This window comes from Puma concolor, chromosome B1 (assembly GCF_028749965.1).
Source record: "Puma concolor isolate L17-30 chromosome B1, mPumCon1.1.hap2, whole genome shotgun sequence".
Classification (NCBI taxonomy): Eukaryota; Metazoa; Chordata; class Mammalia; order Carnivora; family Felidae; genus Puma; species Puma concolor.
In genome coordinates, this window is record NC_141670.1 from 39,163,446 (window position 1) to 39,184,934 (window position 21,489).

Sequence of the window (21,489 nt, forward strand, 5' to 3'; positions counted from 1 at the left end):
GCTTTTGAGAAAAAATAAATTAGTTAACTAAAGAGCTCCATTGTTCAGAAAGAACATAAAAGGACTGCAGCATAACCCAAACTATACCCCTGCAGAAGCTCTATTTTGTCTTTTGGGGGAACTTCCCCCACTGCTTGCAGACCTATTTCCTACCTCAAGGTTCCTGAAGCACAGACTAGATCCATTCAACCTGAACCAGCTTTGAGGACAGAGCACGTCTTAGGGAAAAGCTAATACATTTTCAGATATGTAAAACACCTGTAGGAGCCAAATACTGGAGAAGCAGCGATGCTGAAACAGTTGTTCTAGCTGGCAGTATGGTAACCAGCACAGAATACTGGACTCAGGAGAGAAGCACAAAAACTCGGTGGTTAAAAGCAAGGATGTGGGACCCAGATCCCGGTTCACATTCTGGCTCCATGTGCACTGGCTGTGCGAAGATGAGCAAGTTATTTCTCTGTGCCTCAGTTTCCTCCTCTGTAAAACAGGTAAGAGTGTTACCTTCATCAACAGCATACAGTAGTGCAGCTACTATTACCAGTCTGGCCCAAAAGCTGAAAAGCCACATGATCTCAGGTAAGTCACTTAACACCTCAACTACCTCATCAGTAAAGTGAAAGGGTTAAATTAAAACCCTTGTTCAGCTCTAGAATTACCCTGAACTTAAATTCGGCACCACAACTCACACTGCCAAAATATGCAGTCTCAACTTCTTTATTAGTCATATACCAATCTCACATAAAATCAGCTCAGTTACTGTGTTTGTTTTTAACACAAGTTCAACCCTCAGTTCAACATTATGTCAATCCTCAACATTATGTCTTTCCTCAGAAAGACACAGTATGAATAAGTGAGATATAGAAAATAAGAACCAAAAATGTATTTAGTCTTCCTATTTACATTCAATTCTGAGTTCACAGTTTAAAATTTATAACAGATATGATAATACACAGAAAAAGAAGCATAGGAAGCTAAGTTTACTCTAACTGGAAGAATACTGAAATCCTATGATAATTTTTTACTCACTGCTACAAATATTTTCATCAACTTGTACCATTCAGGCTCACAAAAGCAAACCTTCCCTTTTTTTGACAACAAAAGAGCACCACATACTACATTTTTGTAAACGCTCCTGTTTTTCATGTTGCCTTTTTTTACTCTAGCTCTTTAAATATGGTCTTTATTGTAGGTGGGGTTCCTGAACTTTATGAGGCAGCCTGCTATTTTAGATGATGTAAAAGTCCAGTAGCTGCACTACTTCAACCCTGAAGAGCAAAAAAATTAAAGAGTGAAAAGCATAAAGTATAGGCTTATATTTTCCTTTGTGCCCAAGGGTACCCAGAGTTCATCTGTGTATGAAACCACCTTCCAAATCCGTCAAAAGTCTTTATTCAAACTCCACTAACAGCAGACAGGCCTTCCCTTCAGTTCTGCATAGGTTCCGATCCAGGTAAAACTAAATGTTTATGACACAGGCATACACTGTCCCTACCCTTTCGACTCCTCCAATTTCCCTCTTGCTACTATTATTGCCAATCCAGACAGCTCCCTGCAGTATCTTACTGATAAACTCACTGATAAGCATGCCAAGTACTATCTTTCATTCCCCTCCTAATTATTAACTTGGGAAGCATTTATTGAGAATTTAGGTGTCAGACACAATGGTCAATAAGGCAGATACAAGATACACTCTGGCATTATTGTTTGAGGTTATAGTTGAATAGCTGTAACAATTTTTAAAAGACATAATTTTAAAATTATAATGTTATTTTAAAGAAAAGACCAAGTGCATTAGGAATACATGGTAGGACAAGACTTAGTCTAAGGGATATCAGCCTTCCTGGAGAAAGTGACACTAAAGCTGACCCTCAGAGCGACGATGCTAAGAGTGGGGGGAAACAGGAAAGCTCAATGCAAAAGAACAAAACATATTTAAGGAAGAAAAAGTTCACTATGGTTGAAGTTCATGGAGTGGAAGCGGGTGGTATGCAGAACATGGAGTAGGCAAAAGATGAAGCTAGAGAAATAAAGAAGCTGCTACATCATGAAGGTTCCTGCTGACATCACTATCAAAATACTTTATTCCATTTCAGGTGTATTTCTCAATTTTCCATAATAGTAGACCAGTATCAACTATCAGAAAATCAGAAAACTAAATCCATTACATGCTCTATTAGCAAGTACAATATGTTAATGGGAGGGATATGTGCATTTTAAACACGGACTTTCTAGAGGCAGTAGATGGGCCAGAAAGAGCATAGCAAGTGAGTTGTTAAGGCTCCAAGACAAAGCAGTGTGAAAAAATTGGGGGTCAAGACCAGTTTTCCACTAGTTTCATTTACTTAGATGTTCCCAAAGCACTCTAACTAATCAGGACAACTATCCCTAACAAAATACAACAGTAAAAGACATGCTCTACATTTCAATACAACTATTATTATCCTCATTCTAAAATATCCGCCACAAAAAAAAAAGTGAAAAAAGAAGAGATGAGAATAATAGTTACTTATACATTAAAATTCTCTGTATGTAAAAATAAAGCCCAAAAGTATCAAGTAAAAAAGTTATTAGAACTAGTATGAGCCAGCCTGCCTGAGGTGGTCAATTATGAAATAAAAATATTTTAAAGTAGCTTTAATAAACCATTAAGGAACAGTTGGATAACAGAAGAGAAAAAAAAATTTACTCATAATAAGAATATAGTTCATAAAGTAGCTAGGAATCAACTTAAAAGTACAGAACTAAAATAAAGCTACAAAACTTTGCTGAGAGAAAAAAAATCAGTACTAAATAAAGACTAGCCCTAGAATGAATATGGCAAAGATACCATTTCTCTCTCAAATTCCTCTAAAATTTAACACAATTCAAGGGGCACATAAAAAAAATCAGAAAGAACAGAAGAAAATATAGCTAAATGTATAATTTCCTCACAGAGAAGATATTTCTAAACATGACACCGCAGAAATCATGTTTTAACTGACAGATTTAATTAATGTCAAAAACACCAAGCAAAATAAAAATGATAAATGGACAGAGAAACACCCATAAGACAAAGACAACATTGGCCTATTATGTGAAGGACCTCCTGGGTACCCATAAGAAATAAGTGAACACAACAAATCAAAAAATGGGCAAAAGACACTGTACTGAACATTCTAGTTGCTGTGTCTCTCCTAGAGAAGCTATTTAATCCATAGCCTCTGGAAAGAACAGAGTAGCCCCCTCCCCATCCTGATCTCAGCTGACTGGACAAGGAACAACCATCTAATGAAACTGAGCCAGTAGACTGCTCACTCCTAGAAACCTGGGACACACAAGCCCATGGTACTGAGATGTTGATGAGTGCCTGAACTGAAAGGTCATGTTAAAGTAGGGACTGAACTAATGACATGGTCAGCCAAAGCCAGGTGGAAGAAAGAGTTATAGGAGAACAAGGAGGCATGGAGGAAAGGCAAATCCAAGATGTAAAGTGAAGAAAAGCAGGACACTGAAGATGACAGAGGGAAATGGACCCTCCAGTTCTTTTTCTGGGAGGTCCGAGTGTCCTTTGTATTCTATTCTTTGATACAAGCCAGAGTGCCTATGATCACCGTTAGGTAAAACCAGTTCATGTAGGTTATCAGTCCACTACAGCCAGACCACAGATCCAAAACAGACATGAGCAAACAATTTACAAAAAAGGACAAAAAGATCAGAATTAAACATGTGACAAAATGCCCATACATGTAAGTTATCAAATAAGTATAGGTTAAGATATTCAGCTTTTGTAGCTATTAAACTGACAAAGATAATAAGGTACTGAGATGGTCGCACAGTGCAGTGTGGAAAGAAATACGGGCACTTATACATTGGAAGGAGGAGTGTAAACTGTAAATTTTCTAGTTTCAGTAAGACTAAAACTTGTATATCCTAAGAATCAGAAATTAGACTTTTAAGCATTTAGTTTAAGGAGATAGTCATAAACATGCACAAAAAATTAAGAATATTTACTATACAGCCATTTATAATAACACAAAAGAAACAAACTCAAAGATGACTTAAATCAGTGTTTCTCAAACATCATTCATTTATCACTTTAATGACTTTTGTATATCCCTTTACCACATGTATTGATTTACTTAACACTGTTCCTTAAGTCAGCTTATGCTTTTTATTATTTAACTTACTCTTTCCACAGGTTTTACTGAATGCCTACTATATGCCAGAAACTAGGTGCTGGAAATTCAGCAATGATGACAAAAATTCCTACCCTAGTGGAGCTTACATTTTGGTGGGAAGACAGATAATAAAATGAATAAAATATACAGCATATTACTTATATGGTTAGGGAGAAAAGATAAAGCAGGCAAGGGGGAATATGAAGCTTTGGGGTAAAAGGGGTTAGAATTCTAGAGAAGGTAGCCAGGTTAAGTGCTCACTAGAAAGACTTGACGTGAAGGGGCTAGCCATGAGACTATCTGGGAGATTAGCATTTCAGAAGATGGAATAGCAGTAGGGCAAAAGACCAGAGGTGGAAACATTTCTGGTGTGTTCAAAGAAGGGCAAAGAAGCCAATGTGAGTGACGCAAAGTGAGTAAGAGGAGTGAAAGGAGAGATCAGGCAGCTATGGGTTGTAGACATGGGCTGTATTTTGTAGGGACTGGTCAGGACTCTGGTTTCTGTTCTGAGATGAGAAACCAAGAGACTGAGAAAAGACTGAAGGGGGACACTAGTTAAAAGGATATTGTAATAAACCAGTATGACTTGGATCATGTGGATTATGGTGGCTTTTGGAATGGTCAAAGAAATGAATTATTAATATATTTTGAAGGTAAAGCTGACCAGATTGCTGATATGCTAGATATTAAAGACGTAGTAAAATCACTTAAGGAGTAAGGCACTGAAGAGGTTCTGAGGACTCCCCAAAACTAAAGGTCTTTCATAGTAATTGTCATCACAGGTTTGATGTGATAGTTACAATTTCAAAATACATATTAGAATGTGTAACTTTTAATAAAACACACTCATTCATATTATTTTCTATAATATACCATGAATATAAATTTTACTTTTGAAATTGTCTTCAATGAATATATGCTTCCCTTTTATAATCAGATTTCTTTTTAAGTGGTTCAGTTTTTAATATATGTGCAAGTCTTGTTCAAATTGGGTTCTTTGTTTCTGGCTTGATCTGATAGGTAAGGCTTTTAAATTCACATCCAGGACAGAAAGGAACTGGGATAGAGACTTTCAAGGTGAGGTTAAGGGATTATGCTCATAAACTAAAAATAGAATTGCAGCAGTGACAAAGATAGTATACATCATCTTAAAACTCCAGCAGATGGCATTCCACATGCAAAAATCAAGGTCCAGGAAGTAGAAGACAGAGAGCAAATGTGAGATGCTCTTGAACCAGCCATGAACAAGCTCTTGGGCATTCACTGGACCAGGGGCCAGCTCTCTACCAAGAGCTTCCTCACTGCTTTGTGGTAAACAAGGCTTCTTGACACATGCCAATACCATAATACCATAATACCATATTTTAATAAGCTGCTCAAATGCTTCTACATAAATGTCATCTAAAACATTACCCAGGTAAAATAAACCTAGATTTTCCTACACAGCGCTCAAGAGGAATAAGAGCAAGTTCATTAAAAGTCAGAGTGTCTCTAGAAGTAATTGACTATACTTTCCCTCTCCATCCTAATGGTGTAATTTTCATAGGTAACTAGGATTAAGTGGAGGTTTCTGGTTACCAAGAAGTCACTATTCTTAGCACTTTATTACTAACTAGCAAAAGACCATAAATGTACATACTAAATGAAATGAGAGATGAAACTCCAAAGCATTCTGGTCAGCATTAAGGTTTTCAAGTACTCCACCTTGCATAAGAACTAAGATGACTTTCTTCTAACCTCAATCAGATCAACAACTCATTTTATCTTCAAAATGTCATGTTGTACATCAGACAACTACTGGATGGACAGTTAATCTGAGAATGAAATGATAGAGGACTGTTCTTGATGTCTGCCCTGTGTAGACACAACTCTCTAATAAAGAACATAATTATGGGGGTGCCTGGGTGGTTCAGTCGGTTAAGCATCCGACTTTGGCTCAGGTGGTCATCTTGTGGTTTGTGAGTTCGAGCCCTGCATCAGGCTCTGTGCTGACAGCTGGGAGCCTGGAACCTGCTTCAGATTCTGTGTCTCCCTCTTTCTCTGTCCCTTCCCTGCTCTCGCTCTCTCTCTCTCAAAAATAAATAAACATTAAAAAAAAACATAATTATGAATGGCTTTAAGTTGTGTCTTTTATGGAATGAATCATATGGTTTAACTAATTATCACACAAAGCCTTCTGACAAAGCTCACACCTATTCACCCTGCAGCCCTGAGCAAGGCTTTTAGTTTCTAAACCATCTTCTAATACTAGAGTTTAAGTTTTGATTTTATGTAGAGCTATGGCTTCATGATGTGATCAATAAGCATTAGTCTAAAAAGCTGTCCCAAATAATATACTGTTTTACCACTCTTGACAAGTGTTAGAACATGGGTTTCCTGGAAAGGAAAAAAATCTGACCCTCCCTTCCTCATCTCCTCTGCTCTCCGAAAGCACTTCTGTGATTAGTAAAGCTAAGTATCATTATTCACTAAATGTGTCCCATTCCTCTTAAAAAAAAAAAAAAAAGAAAGAAAGAAAACAAAAAACAAACAAAAACAAACACAAAAAACTACATGGAGTTGGAGAAACTTTTTTAAGTACATGTAAACCAAAGTTCAAATTTTAAAAAACAAATATAAGCCTTCAGTGGCTGACACCCTATTTCAGCAAAATGCATTTCAAAAAATTTTGGTAACTAGACTCTGTTTGTTTCTCAGTAATCTCAATCAGTCTCTAAATATTCTACAAATGACCCAGAGGAAATGGGCTTATCGTACAAATGGAAATGGCAGACAACTCAAAACCAACTTTAAAACAAGCAGAAGGAAGAGGTCTTTGAAAAAGGAAAGAAATCTCAAAACACCACTTCCTGTACTAAGCTCTCTCAAAAGTAGCCAAGGTACTGCTCCTCATTTTAACCAGAAGAACCACAGAAGAGTGCTAGCATCCTAACTTGAGAGTACACCCTTTACAAATGTTCTGATTGGTGAATTCATTGGTTTCTTGCATTATTATTATCTCATCAGAGATAATAAGACAGAAAAGACATCCCTTAGTCCAAACATATCTTCTCCACTGCACTTTTAGACACAAATCTGGTATGCCTGGGTGGCTCAGTGGGTTGAGCATCCAACTTGGGCTCAGGTCATGACCTCACAGTTCGTGGGTTTGAGCCCCACATCGGGCTCAGGGCTGACAGCTCAGAGCTTGGAGCCTGCTTCAGATTCTGTGTCTCCCTCTCTCACTCTACCCCTCCCCTGCTCACGTTCTGTCCCTTTCTCTCTCAAAAATTAATAAACATTAAAAAATAGACACAAATCTAACTTATTTTTAAAGGAAAACAATTTCTTAAGCCTGAAAGAAGAAAAAGACCAAAACACAACAGAGCAAAGCTTTTCCTTTAAAAGATTCTCTGTCAAAAGGCAAATTGCCCTGTTTTGTCTAGGGACACCTTCTCACAGAACAATCCACCAAAGTACCTTGAGTTTGTTTTTCCTCCTACAACTCATGGCCCTGAAAGGTGGAGCCAGTTTGCTACAGCAAAGCAAAGGGAGTAACAGGCTGTGGCCAGTGACAGAGGATGCCTACTTTGAGGAGAAACACTTCTACAAATGTAATAAGCTGGAGCCAGGATTACTTACCCAGAGGAAAAGCAAGTATCCTAAGGTTTTGCAGCTCCAGTAGTTCTAGAACACACTACTCACCACAGACAGGTATCACCCACTGCAAGTCAGCTCAACACTGAGCTCAAAGTACCAATGGAGTTATCCTCCAAGTATTTTAGTACACAAAGCAAGACTTGGGCTTGGCTGTAGCTCTCCCATGACACAGTGATGACACAATTAGCTCCACACAGTATCTCCCTGCCTCCCACACAGCCTATGGCAATAGACTGACAGATGTGCTAGTTACTTAGCAATACTTTGTGGTTATTTCACCCACATCATTCACATAGACAGACAATGCAGTACCATCGTTCCATAAAAACGTTTCCCTATCCTCCCACATACTGTTCCACATAATAATTTACATTATTACATGGAGGAACAAAATAATGGCTCATGCTTAGTAGAAAGTAACCATCCCAAGAGTCTTTAAGGATCCCATTGCTGATCTCTTTGTTCTCTGGGTCTCAAACAAAACTACTCTGCATTATTTCAAAGGAATGTGACTGCCAAGTGATTAAGCCAAATGAGCTTAGAGCAAAAACTACCTTCTGCCTAAAAACATCTCACCATACAAACCATGCTAAGCAGGTATGCCTCATGGCCGCAGTCACTCCTGAGTTATAGGCTGGGGTGGGAGGTGGATATTGGAGGCTAAGCCAAAATGTCTCAAAACTCTTATGACAAACACAGTGTCCTCCCAGAGATGACCTGGGTGTATGGTATATATTTTGCTAATGGTAAATGAACTAAATGAACTCTTGTTGGTTTGCCCAGGCTGAGGTAAACATTTCAGTGTGATGCAAAATTTCTCTCATTGTCATTCAATGCATTCAGATAAAAATGACAGTTAATATGTATTAAGCAATTCCAATGTTCTAGGTAGGCACTGCTCTGAGACTTTTATAGGCATTAGCATATTTAATTATGAAGTAGGTATTATTAGTATGCCTACTTGACAGATGTGAAAACTGAGGCACAAAGGAGCAGCATGCCAGAGCTGGGATGTGTATCCAGGAAGTCTACTTAAGACAGCACACTGCTTATCCTGCCTCCCTAGGACAGGTCAATGTGGTGGGGGGTGGGGGGGTGGGCAGTGTTGTAAGGCAGATTTACAAATAGTGGTGAGATGCAGCACACATGTTGAAAACATTCTGGAACACTAGGATATATACAGAAGTCAAGAGAACTGAATTCTTGTTTCAATTTCATCATTAGCTGTGACATTTGGGGCAAGCTGCCTCACTTCCTTAACCTTAGTACATTCATTCATCTGCACAACTGTGTGCATGTGCGTGTGCGTGTGCGTGTGGGTAGGTGGACTGGGTGAATGTCCCTTCTCCCTCTAAATTTTTACAACAGTCTACTGTATCTGGTAAGATTATTAGAATACTATGTGCTACTTAAAAAATAGTAAAACAAGAACCTAATTAGGGGTTAGAAAGCAAAAGAAGTCTCATAATTTCCTGTTGGATAAAAATCAAGTTTATAAACTGCCCAGTAAACCCCTGGCCAACACTGACAATTCATGCTTACGGCAGTTAGATAGTACCAGCACTAATTACATGACTTAGTAAACTGTCCTACTTATTAGGGCTTGCTAATATGTGTACCTGTGTGTATGCATGTTCATGTACAGCACAGAAAAGGAGGGAGAACTATGTTATGTTTTCTTAGCAAGGACAACGCACTAAAGCAGCCCCTGAGCAGTGCTGTGGATGCCCAGAGTAGAACTCAGTATCAGTATCACTGCGTTTAAGCTTCTGACAAAGCAAGTTCCACTTTCAATCATCTGATAAAACCAGGAGTTCTTTATAATACTTTCTTATTTTTAAAAATGACTATTTAAACTCACACATCCACACAAACACACACATACACAGTTTTAAAACCCACCAGCACGGAGGAATTGCTCTTACTTGCCATAGGAGAAAGGGCTCCCTACACCCCATATGGAAATGGAGAGAGGAAGAGCAGGTGTTGTTTGAACTGGGTAAAAAGAAAGATGCTGGTGAGTCGGTGGGCTTTTCTGGGTTGCACCCAGCCAGCTGGTATCAGCCAGTCATGCATGAGTGATTCAACTACGGTGATGACGGACAAAATTCTCTGACTTTTTCAAGAGACCCTTGTTTGCTGCTAACAGAAATGAACCATTCTTAGGAAGTTGCAGAAGGATCAGGTCAGGAAGAGTTTACATTGAACCAACACCACCTGTAGAAAAACCCCGCATGACTCAGTATATGAGGGTAACAGAGTGAACTTAGAAGCACAAACTAACAAGGGTCCCTGGTCCCTTTCTTTAATTAGAACCTACTCTATTTATAAGCAGTATACTCAAGACCAATGGAGGTAGACAGCTAATAAAGAAACCCTAGTTACTAATCATAGGAACAGAAAGTTAGTGCAGAGCCCTTCTTTGCCGTTTCAGATGGACTTCACCATCCTCCCAGTAGTCAATATTTCAAATGTCTTAGAATCCTAGGAAGGAATAAATACCTGCACCCTACTGCTGGATACACAACAAGACTTGTGTCTGCTAATTGAAGATCACACCAACTAGCATTTAGCCCACAACCAGAGCTTCCTGGATGAAAACCACAACTACTCTGCATAGCTTAACTGTGTGAATTCCCATTATCCCAAGGCAACTCAAGACTGCACAGTTCCAAAGTTTACATGCCTTTTATAACTCCTCTGTGTTGCAGAGACTGCTTAGAAGTAGTCTATTAGAGAGAGAATTTGTTTTTGACACAAAGATGCTGCCACCATGGGCTTAAGGGGAAAAATCTTTTCAGTTCTCTTCACAGCAACCTAAATGTTTTCTTTATGGGTGCCTGGATGGCTCAGTGGACCATGCGACTCCTGATCTCAGGATTGTAAGTTCAAGCCCCATGTTGGGTGCAGAGATTATTTAAAAATAAGTCTTAAAAAATAAATGTTTAGTTTTAAGAAGAGTTAGAGCTCCCAAACATTTAGAGTTTTACTAATATACAGACTTTATTAATATTCAGTCAGTGAGAGCTTTGTAGCAAAGGTTTTAGACATAAATATATATCAGAGAATGAGTGCACGAAAGAAAGCTTAGTACAATATTAAGGTACAGAAGCTTTCCTCTTATGTTCCCTTTTGTCAGAACTTTATGGAATCAGGCACAGGATTTATCTTGGGTAGAGACCCATACATTTTCATATTACTATGACTTTAAAATTTTAAAGGAGATATTCAGTTTCCATGTTTTTTACACTGTCAATGTACCACTCTAGAAAGCTAGGTCTCTAACGTGGTTGTTAATAAAAATAAAATCATCAGAAGAATTATAGGGACCAATTACTGAAAGTTATTGTTCTAGATAGACAAATACCAGCACAAAATTAAAATCGACATAATTAAAAATCTAAGCAAGGGAGTCAGACATTAATTTTTTTTCTATTTTTTCCCTTTATGCAATAAAGTAGCATAAAAGACATTAGGAAATTCCTTTACCCTGGAAAGATGCCTGAAAAGAACTCTATATTCTGGATTTGTAGTTCTTTCTTCTCTTCTAATAATAGCTTTGAGATACAGCTTCAATCCTCACCTAGCACCCCTGAGTGAAAGACACCAGAAGAGGTACAAAGTATAGAAGAGCAGTAGAAAGGAAATGAGTAGGCAATAAATAATGTCCCTTGTTGCTAATTTGAGCTTTATGCTTAATGGAAATAATCTAAAAAGTATAGTGAAAATAGAAGCATTTTCAAGTACATGGAATTACTTGATAATGCTTGATAATGACGATGATGACAATGAAGATGATGACGACAGCTGACATTTCCTGCACACTTATTAGTTCCAGCCACTATGTTCAGCACTTCATAAGCATTATCTTAACCGAAACACCTCTAGGAAGCAGGCATTACTGTATTATTGCCCTTTTACAAAGGACAAAAGGGAGGTTTGGGGTTTGTTTTTTGTGGTTGTTTTTGTTTCTGCCCAAGGTCATACTGTCATGAAAAGGCCAGGTTGGGCTAGGAAGATAAATCTCCTGATACAGAAACAGGTTCTTAGCCTTACATGTGATTCCAGTCATTGTATACTTAGAATTCAGACCCTAAAAGAGGTGCAGCAGTTAGTTTAATGGGATTATAAATTTTAAAATATTTATGTCAAGACTTGTATTAAGACCCTTTAAATCATATAAATTATCTATAATTATCTAAGAGCAACAGCCTCCCAAGGATAATCTATAAGAGATCTGATAATTATTCATCAAATATGAAGATATCATAAAAAGAAAAGGAAGGTCTCCCTTTCAATCCCTTGAGAGTTCTAAAGAGGGTGGATTTCTACAAGGTAATCTCCCCTCTATTCTTTTTCATGCATTTCCAAATAATTTGAGGTAAACATGCCTATCTTCCATCAGGAGCTTGAAAACTCTATTATTGATTACTAGTTCCTCTAATTTAAGGCCATATGTATAAACAATTTAGAGCATACTTATTTTGGCTAAATATAATAATGATCCTCCTTCTATTCACTATATTTATAGCTCTTACTGTTCTATACCCTTGAACCCAAACCACAGTGAGATTACACCATTTCCACTGAAAGCTCTGAAGCTAGAAAATCAAAACAACACACTGGATGTGCTTGCGGTTTCAACCACAACTCCTACTCCACCTTAAATAGAATGGACTGCTTTCTCATGGCAAAATAAGATTTATTACTGGCAAAGTTAGAAGCACAAAAAACAGTAACTTATAAGGGAAACTGTTCACTAGCAGGGTTCCTTTGCAACAGATTTTAATTGGGAGAAAAATAGAGCAAATTCCAGAATAATCTAGTCTGCACAGCATTTATTTTGGGTATAAAGAAAATGACATCATTATAGGGTTAGGATCTGAAACAACTGTCCCATACAAAACTGGTTACAATGACCAGTTCATTCCAAATTGGTGGGAAACGCTTTGCACTCAAATCGAGGAATGTACAGCCATAGATGCCTCAAAGCATGTCATATGAGTTCACAAACTAGCCTAGATTTTCTAAAACCTGGTTAATTTAAATAGAACAAAGTTTTAACTTGAGGGTAAGTTTGTTCTAAAGGGAAAAAAATCACTAGGTAAAAATATGATATATAGTAAATTAGAATACTTCTTCAAAAGTAAATAGCATCTTTCACTATTACTATTCTAAAAAGAGATTATATTACACATAGAAGACTGGCACATCTATACAGATATCTTGAAAAGGACAGGGAGAAGAGAGGCTGTCACCTCAGCAGTAAGCTACAGAAATCTTGCAGTCTGCTGGAGTAGCTGCCCTGTGGGCCTTTGGCACCTGCAACCATCCCACTGACATGGCGCTGTTTGTGGTCCCAGAGTTAGTGACACAGGCAGGGTGGCAACCCCGTCCTCAGTCATCACTTCCAGGGGATAGGCAGGGCTTCGGGAGACAGGTACTTCCAAACAAAGAGAGCTCTGTAACCACCCCATCAACACCCTCTTAGTTGTGTCAGTCACACATGTGGGGGCTACTTAAGCCCTCAGACTCCCTCCTCACCCTCCCTTCTGCCCACAGGTATAGCTTTGCACATCTCATTACTACATCAGTTAGGAAACGGCAGAAGGGAGAAACACAATAAATCAAACTAGTCTAAGAGTCTGACAGGAGAGAATATGGAAACTATTGTTTTGAATAAATATATACAGTATAGGTAAATAAAATCCTTTCTTCTGCTGACCAATAGCATAGATAACTAAATGCAATTGTAATAATCTGCATTCATATTGACACCCTTCACTTAAGTCAGTGGTATGAGCCTAAACAAAAGAGTTCTCCAGGAATGGGAAGAGTGGTATCCCTCATTAAGAGAGGATGCATATTAAATTTAGGGCAATCTGCCAACTCTGAAGTTGTCCTGTAGTGCTAAAAAAAAGTAAAAATAGGAAAAGGAGATTTTCAGATCTCCTCATGACCAGAAAATATTCTTAATAAGCCATTCAATGCATGTACTCAACTTTTCAATCAGAATACAAATGTTTTGATTGGCACTATCATTATCAAGAAGGCAAAGGCAAACAATTCCCTGATGAAACACTGATATTCCCTTGCTAAACCTCACTTTAGGGTTCGAAAACAAAAGCAAGTCCTTCAACCCGGATACCAAGAGACATTTATTACAAGCTTGGAACAACAAATGTCCTTGAGACTTTTGTTGAAGAAAAAACAAACGGAACGGGAGATCAGCAGAAAAGTTTCTATGACCACGTGGAGGGAGGCATTTTCCTCGTGAAGGTACAGATAGTTCAAAAGTTCTGCCACCACTACGAGAAAAATTCAAGTAATCACTCATGTTTCTGGGAGACTGTCCTCCTTACAGAGAAAGCCTCAGGCTGCTGATACCTTCATAAATGCTAAAATCAGTATACTAACCAAAAAGAAGAATCAATTTTAAAACACTGTGGTAACCTGAACTTAGCATTGCACAAAAATTAAAAGACAGCTTCTGCCTTCAAGGAGGTAGTAAACTCTATAAGCCTCAGAAGAACCTGACTGTTCTTACTCTCCTTTTTCCTCACTGCCACTCCTTTCCCATGGTCTCACAAATGAAGAAGAAAATTACAGGGTTATAGCATGTTGGCTCTGGAAAAAAATCCACATATTGCCTAGCCCAACTCCCTCATTTTACAGGCAAGATCAGCTCAGAAATGGGCAAGTGACATGCCCAGAGCCACAGAGGTAATGTGAAGTACTCGAAAAAACCCAGTCTCCCAAGTGCCAGCTCCATACTTCTTCAGTTCAAAGGGGAGAGAATTTTTCTCCTAAATGCAGAGGATACAATATCCATACACTGGACAACTAAGAACCAAGCGAGAAATACATGGACTCTAACCTCCTACATTCTGGTTTCATTTCAGCTGCTGTGAGTCACTTCTGCTTTCTTTCATGGGAGAAACAAGGACTCTGAGAAAGGATAAAGAACGTAATGATCAGTTACTTCCTTCAGCCAAGAGAAGGAGAATTCTAATTCTCTACTATCTCTGTGCTCACCTTCCTAGGAGAGAGCATTTGGGATTTCAAAGTAAGTATTTATCAGTCAACTCAGACAGAAAAAGGGTAATTGGTAGATGTTGCTTCCATGGAAGAACAGTGCAAAAGTCAAGCTGTGTACACAGCCCAAAACAGACCACAAAAGAATGGAAAACGGCCTCTCCCTCCACTTGCTCTCCATCTCATCAATGCTTAGCAATGTGATGCTATATAATGTAAGACTTAGCTATTACTAATTCTTGGTGTTATTCTACCTGCTCCAATTTCACAGTCTCTTCATTGTTTTCCAATGTGGTCTTGTACAGAAGATTCTAATTTGTCACAAAGAGCTAATCTAAGGAGCCAGAATTCATATGATTTCATACAGTCAAGTAATAGATTTTTGGCGTTGGAAATACACCTTATGAAGTATTTAATCTAATCTTATTTTCCAGATGAGTGAATGAAGAGAGAATTTAAGAATTTAAATACAGATAGAGGTGCCTGGGTAGCTCAGTCGGTTAAGCATCTGATTCTTGATTTCGGCACCCAAAGGTCATGATCTCACAGTTAGTGGGATCAAGCCCAGCATTGGGCTCGGGGCTGACAGCTTAGAGCCTGCTTGGGATTCTCTGACTCCCTCTCTCTCTCTGCCCCTCCCTTGATGGTGCACGTACTTCTCTCTATCTCTCTCACTCTCTCTCTCAAAAATAAACATTAAAAAAAAGAAGAAGAAGATTTTAGATACAGACAGAACTAGGGCCAGAGCCCAAGTCTTTCAACTCCTAGCACAATACTCTTCCTACCACTTGCATCACCAGCAGACATGGGACTACTGTAGATGCCCACCTTCCACAGACAGGTCTGGAAGCAACCCCTGGGCTCATCAGAGTCTCACTGGTCTTAGATGTGCAATGGCCACAGCAACTTAAAGTCCCTGTCCATCAGTGGCTACTGAGGCTTAGCAAGATAAGAATGTGGACTGGAGAAACAATAGGGGAGACATGAGCAAGGTTGAATATTCAGAGAAAGGAAAAGATCCCATGACAACCTGAATTCTAAGGATAAAGGAGCTAGGAAAGGCAGAAGAAGGAAAGCAGGGAGGAGAAAACATGCTATCAAAAAAGCAAGTGAAAAGAATGGCATCAGAGCACAGAAAGGATAGCTAGTGGCCACATAATATACAGTATTTTGAAGGGGGAAAATCCCTAAGTCCTGTTTTTTTTTTTTTTTTTCACAATGAGACTTTCTCTGCAAGTTGTTTAAGAAGGTATATCTAATTCAATTTTTAATCAACCAGATGTACAGTTACAGCACACTGCTATCTTCAGGTATGTTTTCATAAAACTGAGTATAACACAAGATAAATATTACTTCTACACTAGTCAACCATGGGTAGATTTTAATACTTAACACATATTGGGCAGGGCAACCCCACCCTTGGCTCACAACCTAGCTTCTGCAGATGAATCTCTCAGCCTATTTCCAGAGCTGGCTCCATGGCTGTGTGGCCCTGAGACCTCCCAAGAAGACCTCAATACCACAGGAAGAGATACTGCTGACTCAGGAGATGACCAGCTGTCACTTTGAGGCAACCATATGAAGCCAGGCATGAAGTTAAGAATCAGTACGTAGCAATGTTGGCATTTCAGAATCTACTGACTGCAACTCAAATGTAAGTGCTGTATATTCTCTCTCATGTTAGGATATTTCTGAGAATAGTCTTTTGTATGTGTGTAATAGTGGGTGCCTATTTTGTTCAACCTAAATTTCCCATGAAATATTTTAATACATTTTTTTCCTTTAAAAAGAAAGAAGTTATTTTCAAAGGATTAGGCTGTGAAATCCATATTGCTTACCAAGGAGGAGCCTCTGAGTGATCAATTTACCAGGACTCTACAGAGAAGGTGGGCAGTTTCTTGTTACATTAAAATATGCCAACATTTTTTGGCTGTCAAGTGGATATTTTGGTTCCCTCATTTTTAAGCTTAAGAAAATACCCAGCAATTTCCATGGTAAATTCAAAGTCATAATCAGGGATAGGACACACTGCCAGAAGCCAAGCTATCCAACCAGCCTGATGGCAGGGCCCGGGCGGTGGACGGATCAGGACTGCAGGGCAGTCCACCGACAGTGAAGCTTCTTGTACTCCCGCTTTTATGTAATTTGGCCTTAATAAAAGTATTAAGGAGAGTTGTCTGTTGGAGAATTGCCCTCGACAGGCCCCCTGGGAAAAGAACCATTAGGGAAAGAAATAAGGTTCCGCAAGGAAATTGTGCGGCCCTACATTTAGCCCTTGCCACCCCTTATAAAGACTCCTCTATCTAAAGGAAGGATAGCCCCATACATTTGCCAGCGAAGGAAGGAACAAATGGATTTGAAAGCCCCACTCCAGCAACAAAGGAGTGTATCTATGGGCACAAGTTACTCCAACCCCTAGGCCCACTCGGCCCCCAGGAGGCATTCAGATGATGACTGAACCTAGTCAGTTAAGGTACAGAATGGTTCATTAGTTCCTAGGTGCATTGTCTCTCTGAGAATGCATAAGGCGTGGGTTCCTAAGGCCCTCTTGGCCCCCTCCTGGCACCTTGGACCGAGGCGAACACTTTTGTTCCTCAAACCACAAATGGTTCGGGGAAACAACTAAGAGGTCATGTCCCTGTAACTGTTCCACATGAGGTGTTGAGAGATAGATGACCTTTCATGAAAACAGCAAAGCAAAAGCTTTATAGATTATAAACATAGATACATAATGAAAATAATGTAAGAAATTAATCAATAAGGAAAGGGCAGGAGGGAACGTTATGAGAAAATAACCATGTTATTCCTTAAAGGGTGATTACACATAGGAACATTTTTAGAATTCGGTAATGCCAGAAAACGTAGGTGACGCACGCTACGAGGAAATTGCTAACAAATATAATGCCACGTTTGCCACAATAAAGCGGCCAGTCCAACACACTGCTGTTGTCTGTGTCCATTTTTATTTTTATTTTATTTTATTTTCACTTTTTCACTGACGCCATTCATACTTCGGGAACACTTGGACCTGCTGGAGCTGCACTCCAGCAACACACCAGCTTCCCAAGGACAAGATGCCAGAAAATGTAAAGCCAAACCTATTTTATACTGACTTAGTCCTTAGGTTTAGTCTTCATTACCTTCTAAAACTGTTGGCCATATCCCCACCTCGAGTCCTGAAGCAACCCTTATACAGTTGACATTTAGATAGGCATTGATTTGCTTGGCACAAAGTATATGCAAGGTAAATATATGAGATTCCCACCTCTGGGAACTAGCAAGAAGTGTGAAATGTTGATCAACAGAATCTCTCTACTTGTATTGCAACTGGAAGGGTCTACAACAGAAATAATTCCTAGAACACATGGTCCTACACTTGGGCTACTCAGCCAATCACATAAGAAATCTGTGTTCCACTCACCAACCATTGCCTTTTTAAGTCATGAGTCTTGGAATTCTTTAGCTGAATTGTTTAAATAAGGACACTTTGCATGGGCCTCTGACAGCTGGCTCAGCTGACCAAAGAACTCACTAAATACAAAAGTTACTATCTACATAATGACTATCTCATGCTACTTGGGCCCATCCTAAGCCTTATGATTTGTGCTCTGCAGAGATAGTTTTTAACTGTGTTTTGTTTTGTTTTTTATCTTAGCAGGGAAACACTGAAGAAATACAAATGTTTCCCTATCATTCCATCACCTAGAAATGCACTCTCGTCCTGGGAAAGCAAGACTAAAATGTCCACACATGATGAATGTGTACCTCTAGTCAACAAGATTTAGATAAAGAACTTAAGAAACCAAGTTGGATGAACAATACTGAGAACCAAGCCACAGCAATGCAAGTATCTCACATACAGCCTGGCAAAAGGCCCCTCCTCTGCCCTGAAGGGATTATTGCCTCCAGCTCAAACAATATTCATTTTCCATTTCTTCTCATGGTGGCATCTCTATTTCAGCTACCATCAAACAGTTACCAGCTACCATCACCTATCCTTTTTCTTTCTCTCCCTTCAGGTACTCATAGCTCCCATAACAACAGATCTGAGACGTGGAAGCCCTGATCAAAGATGACTAGTTCTAGATGTCTATAAAACAGAGCATGTCAAGGTCAATGGGTCACAGGCAGGACAATGCAATACTCACTCCTAACCACTCTGTCATCCTTAAAGGGCTCTCATTATATTTAGGTCTCACATGTCAGCACAGCATCCCTCAAGTTGGTGTTTAGCCTCATTACTTACTTGTCATATCTTTCTGAAGATAACTGTCCTAAGTTGTTTAAAAGAGAAAGGAAGAATTGGCAAAAATGGTGGATATAATAAGGTAGAGAAAAGACAGAAAAAGGAAGGTATCTAGTCACCATCTCCATCCCACATACAATAAAGTTTTCTGTCCAACTGCCTTTGTTTCACAGATGAGAAAACTGAGAGAACAAGAGAAGAAGGACCCTTCCTTCCCAGGTCTCACAATTACTAGCAGAGTTGGGCCAACAGAGATACTCAGGCCTCAGTTCTCAGTGCTTCCTCTGCTAAAAAGTAGGATCTTAATAAAGGACCAGCTGAATCAACAAAAGGGAGTGGCTTACTTGAGAACATTCTGAGCACAGAATTTATATTGCCCTCCCCCTTTCTGAATGTAGGTTTATGGAGCATTCAACAGCAGATGGGATAAACCACATTCACAAAGAGGTGAGATCAAGTCCAATGACACCAAATACTAGACAACCATTTCTCCTTCTCCAAAATACAGATAGTTCAACATACCCAAGCCAATTAAGAGGAATAAGCCAGTCCTTTCAATAATCGATTAAGAAAAACAAATTTAAAAATCCACAGAGCACTTTGCAGTTTATCTAGAACTTTCATATACATTGTTGTATCTGACCCTCACCATAGTCTCATTTTCCAAGTAAAGAAACAGAAAACCAAAGAAACCTTGCCCCAGCTCACAGCTGGTAAGCAGCAAGGCTGAGAGTTGAGCACATATCTTCCAACTCCACATTCAGTGCATCTACTTGTACACTACCTCCACCCAATGTTATTAATGACAAAAAGCCAAGCACAACAGTAGCTCAAAGGGCTGACTGAACCACACCCTCTAGCCAGCTAAACAATGACTAAAATCCTTGCTGGAACCCCGAACAGGCTCTGCCTCCCCAGAATTCCAGGATTGAACATTTTCACAGTAGGTTCAGATGCAGGCATCTGAGAAAACCCCAATGCCTCACTATCCTTCATGAACTCTAGCCTGATCACATGAATGACACTAGTGTGGCTAGAGCAGGACCTGCCAAGTTCATTGGGCTCTTGGTGACACAACCCAGCTGTGCAGGCAGGTTCCCTACAAGGGAGCTCCCAAACATTCCAAACACTGTGCTGCAGAACTGGAGGGAGGAAATAAGCTGCAGAGGGAGCTGGCAAATCTGACACAACCTTCCATTCCACATTTGCACTTTTGCACCAGTAAAGCAGTTTAAAATATGCTCCCCAAGAGTGGCACAGACCATGACTTAAAGAATACACTAGAAACCATCAGGAGGTTCTGAGAAGTGGGAACAGAGTGGGAACAAAGAGAACTTCAATTTCAATTTTTACCATTGGTACATATTCCTTTCATATTTTTAAAAACTAGTTCAAAATTAAATTTAAAATCTATAATGACTGCACTGGAAAGTCATGGAGGCAAACAGAAAAACTTACACTAGATTAAGTTAACTAATAACACACAAGAAAATCATTTTAAAACAAAGCTTTGGAAACACTGATCTAGACATGAGACCTTTAAAAAGCAAAATAAGGGAAAGAGACTCATGTACAAATTTTATGAATTTTCCCTTCACAGTAATATAAGAATAGAGCAATTTTTGGATAAGCAAAATATCTGTTAGTACTTAGTACTTTGTGCTAGGCATTTTATCTTATTTAATCTCAATACCATGGAAGAAATGATATTATCCACAAGTTATAGTTCAGGAAACAGAAATTAAGCAGCTTCAAAGAGCTGCACAGCTACTAACAACACCTGGGGCATAAAGATAGAAATAGCCAAGCTGGAAATAAAGATAAACCCTATAAGGACAGCCACCACTGCATGGCAAAAGACAACTGCACCTATGGAAAGAACACAGAAAGGAATGGTCTGATTTTGACAATAATTTCAGCTGTACTCCCAATGTGGGTCACTTTCCTCCTGTGAGGTCCCCATGTGGGCAGTGCTGGGCTCCATATTCAGAGATGATGGAACTGAGACACAATCAGTAGGACATGAGTATAAAGAAGTTTTCACAAAGTGTTGTTGGATTTGCATTAATCTACCCATTTTTCTCCCTCAGCCCTTCTTGACACCCAAGGCTCCATTTGAGAGATGACTGATGGGGCAGCGGGGGGCTGACTGCCGTGGTGCCATGGGGAACACAGCACTACCTGGAACCCTGCCACACTTACAGTGTGAGCATATATACCCACAACTCCACATTCATTATCACCATTCTCTAAGGTCTAAGTCCTCTCACGTGCCTGATGTAAGGAAGAACAAGTTAAAAATAACGATAGCCTAAGTTTATTAATATTTACTGAGCTTTTATTACCACAGGAGAAATTCTGCAAAGTGCATCCCATGCACTGCACCTCAGTCAATCTTCACAACCACCACCT

The 21,489-nt window shown here is 39.2% G+C and overlaps 1 protein-coding gene across 15 annotated transcripts in view; it reads right to left on the reverse strand.

Moving 5' to 3' along the window:
• PSD3 (pleckstrin and Sec7 domain containing 3) overlaps window positions 1–21,489 on the reverse strand; it is an 810,275-nt gene that overhangs the window by 424,554 nt on the left and 364,232 nt on the right. Inside the window, exon 1 of one of the 15 annotated variants that reach the window (XM_086703529.1) lies at window positions 7,779–8,751. The exons of the other annotated variants lie outside the window; for them this stretch is intronic. The gene's annotated coding sequence lies outside the window, so the exon portion shown is untranslated. Of the gene's footprint in view, window positions 1–7,778; window positions 8,752–21,489 lie in introns of those variants that run through there. 15 annotated transcript variants of the gene reach the window in all.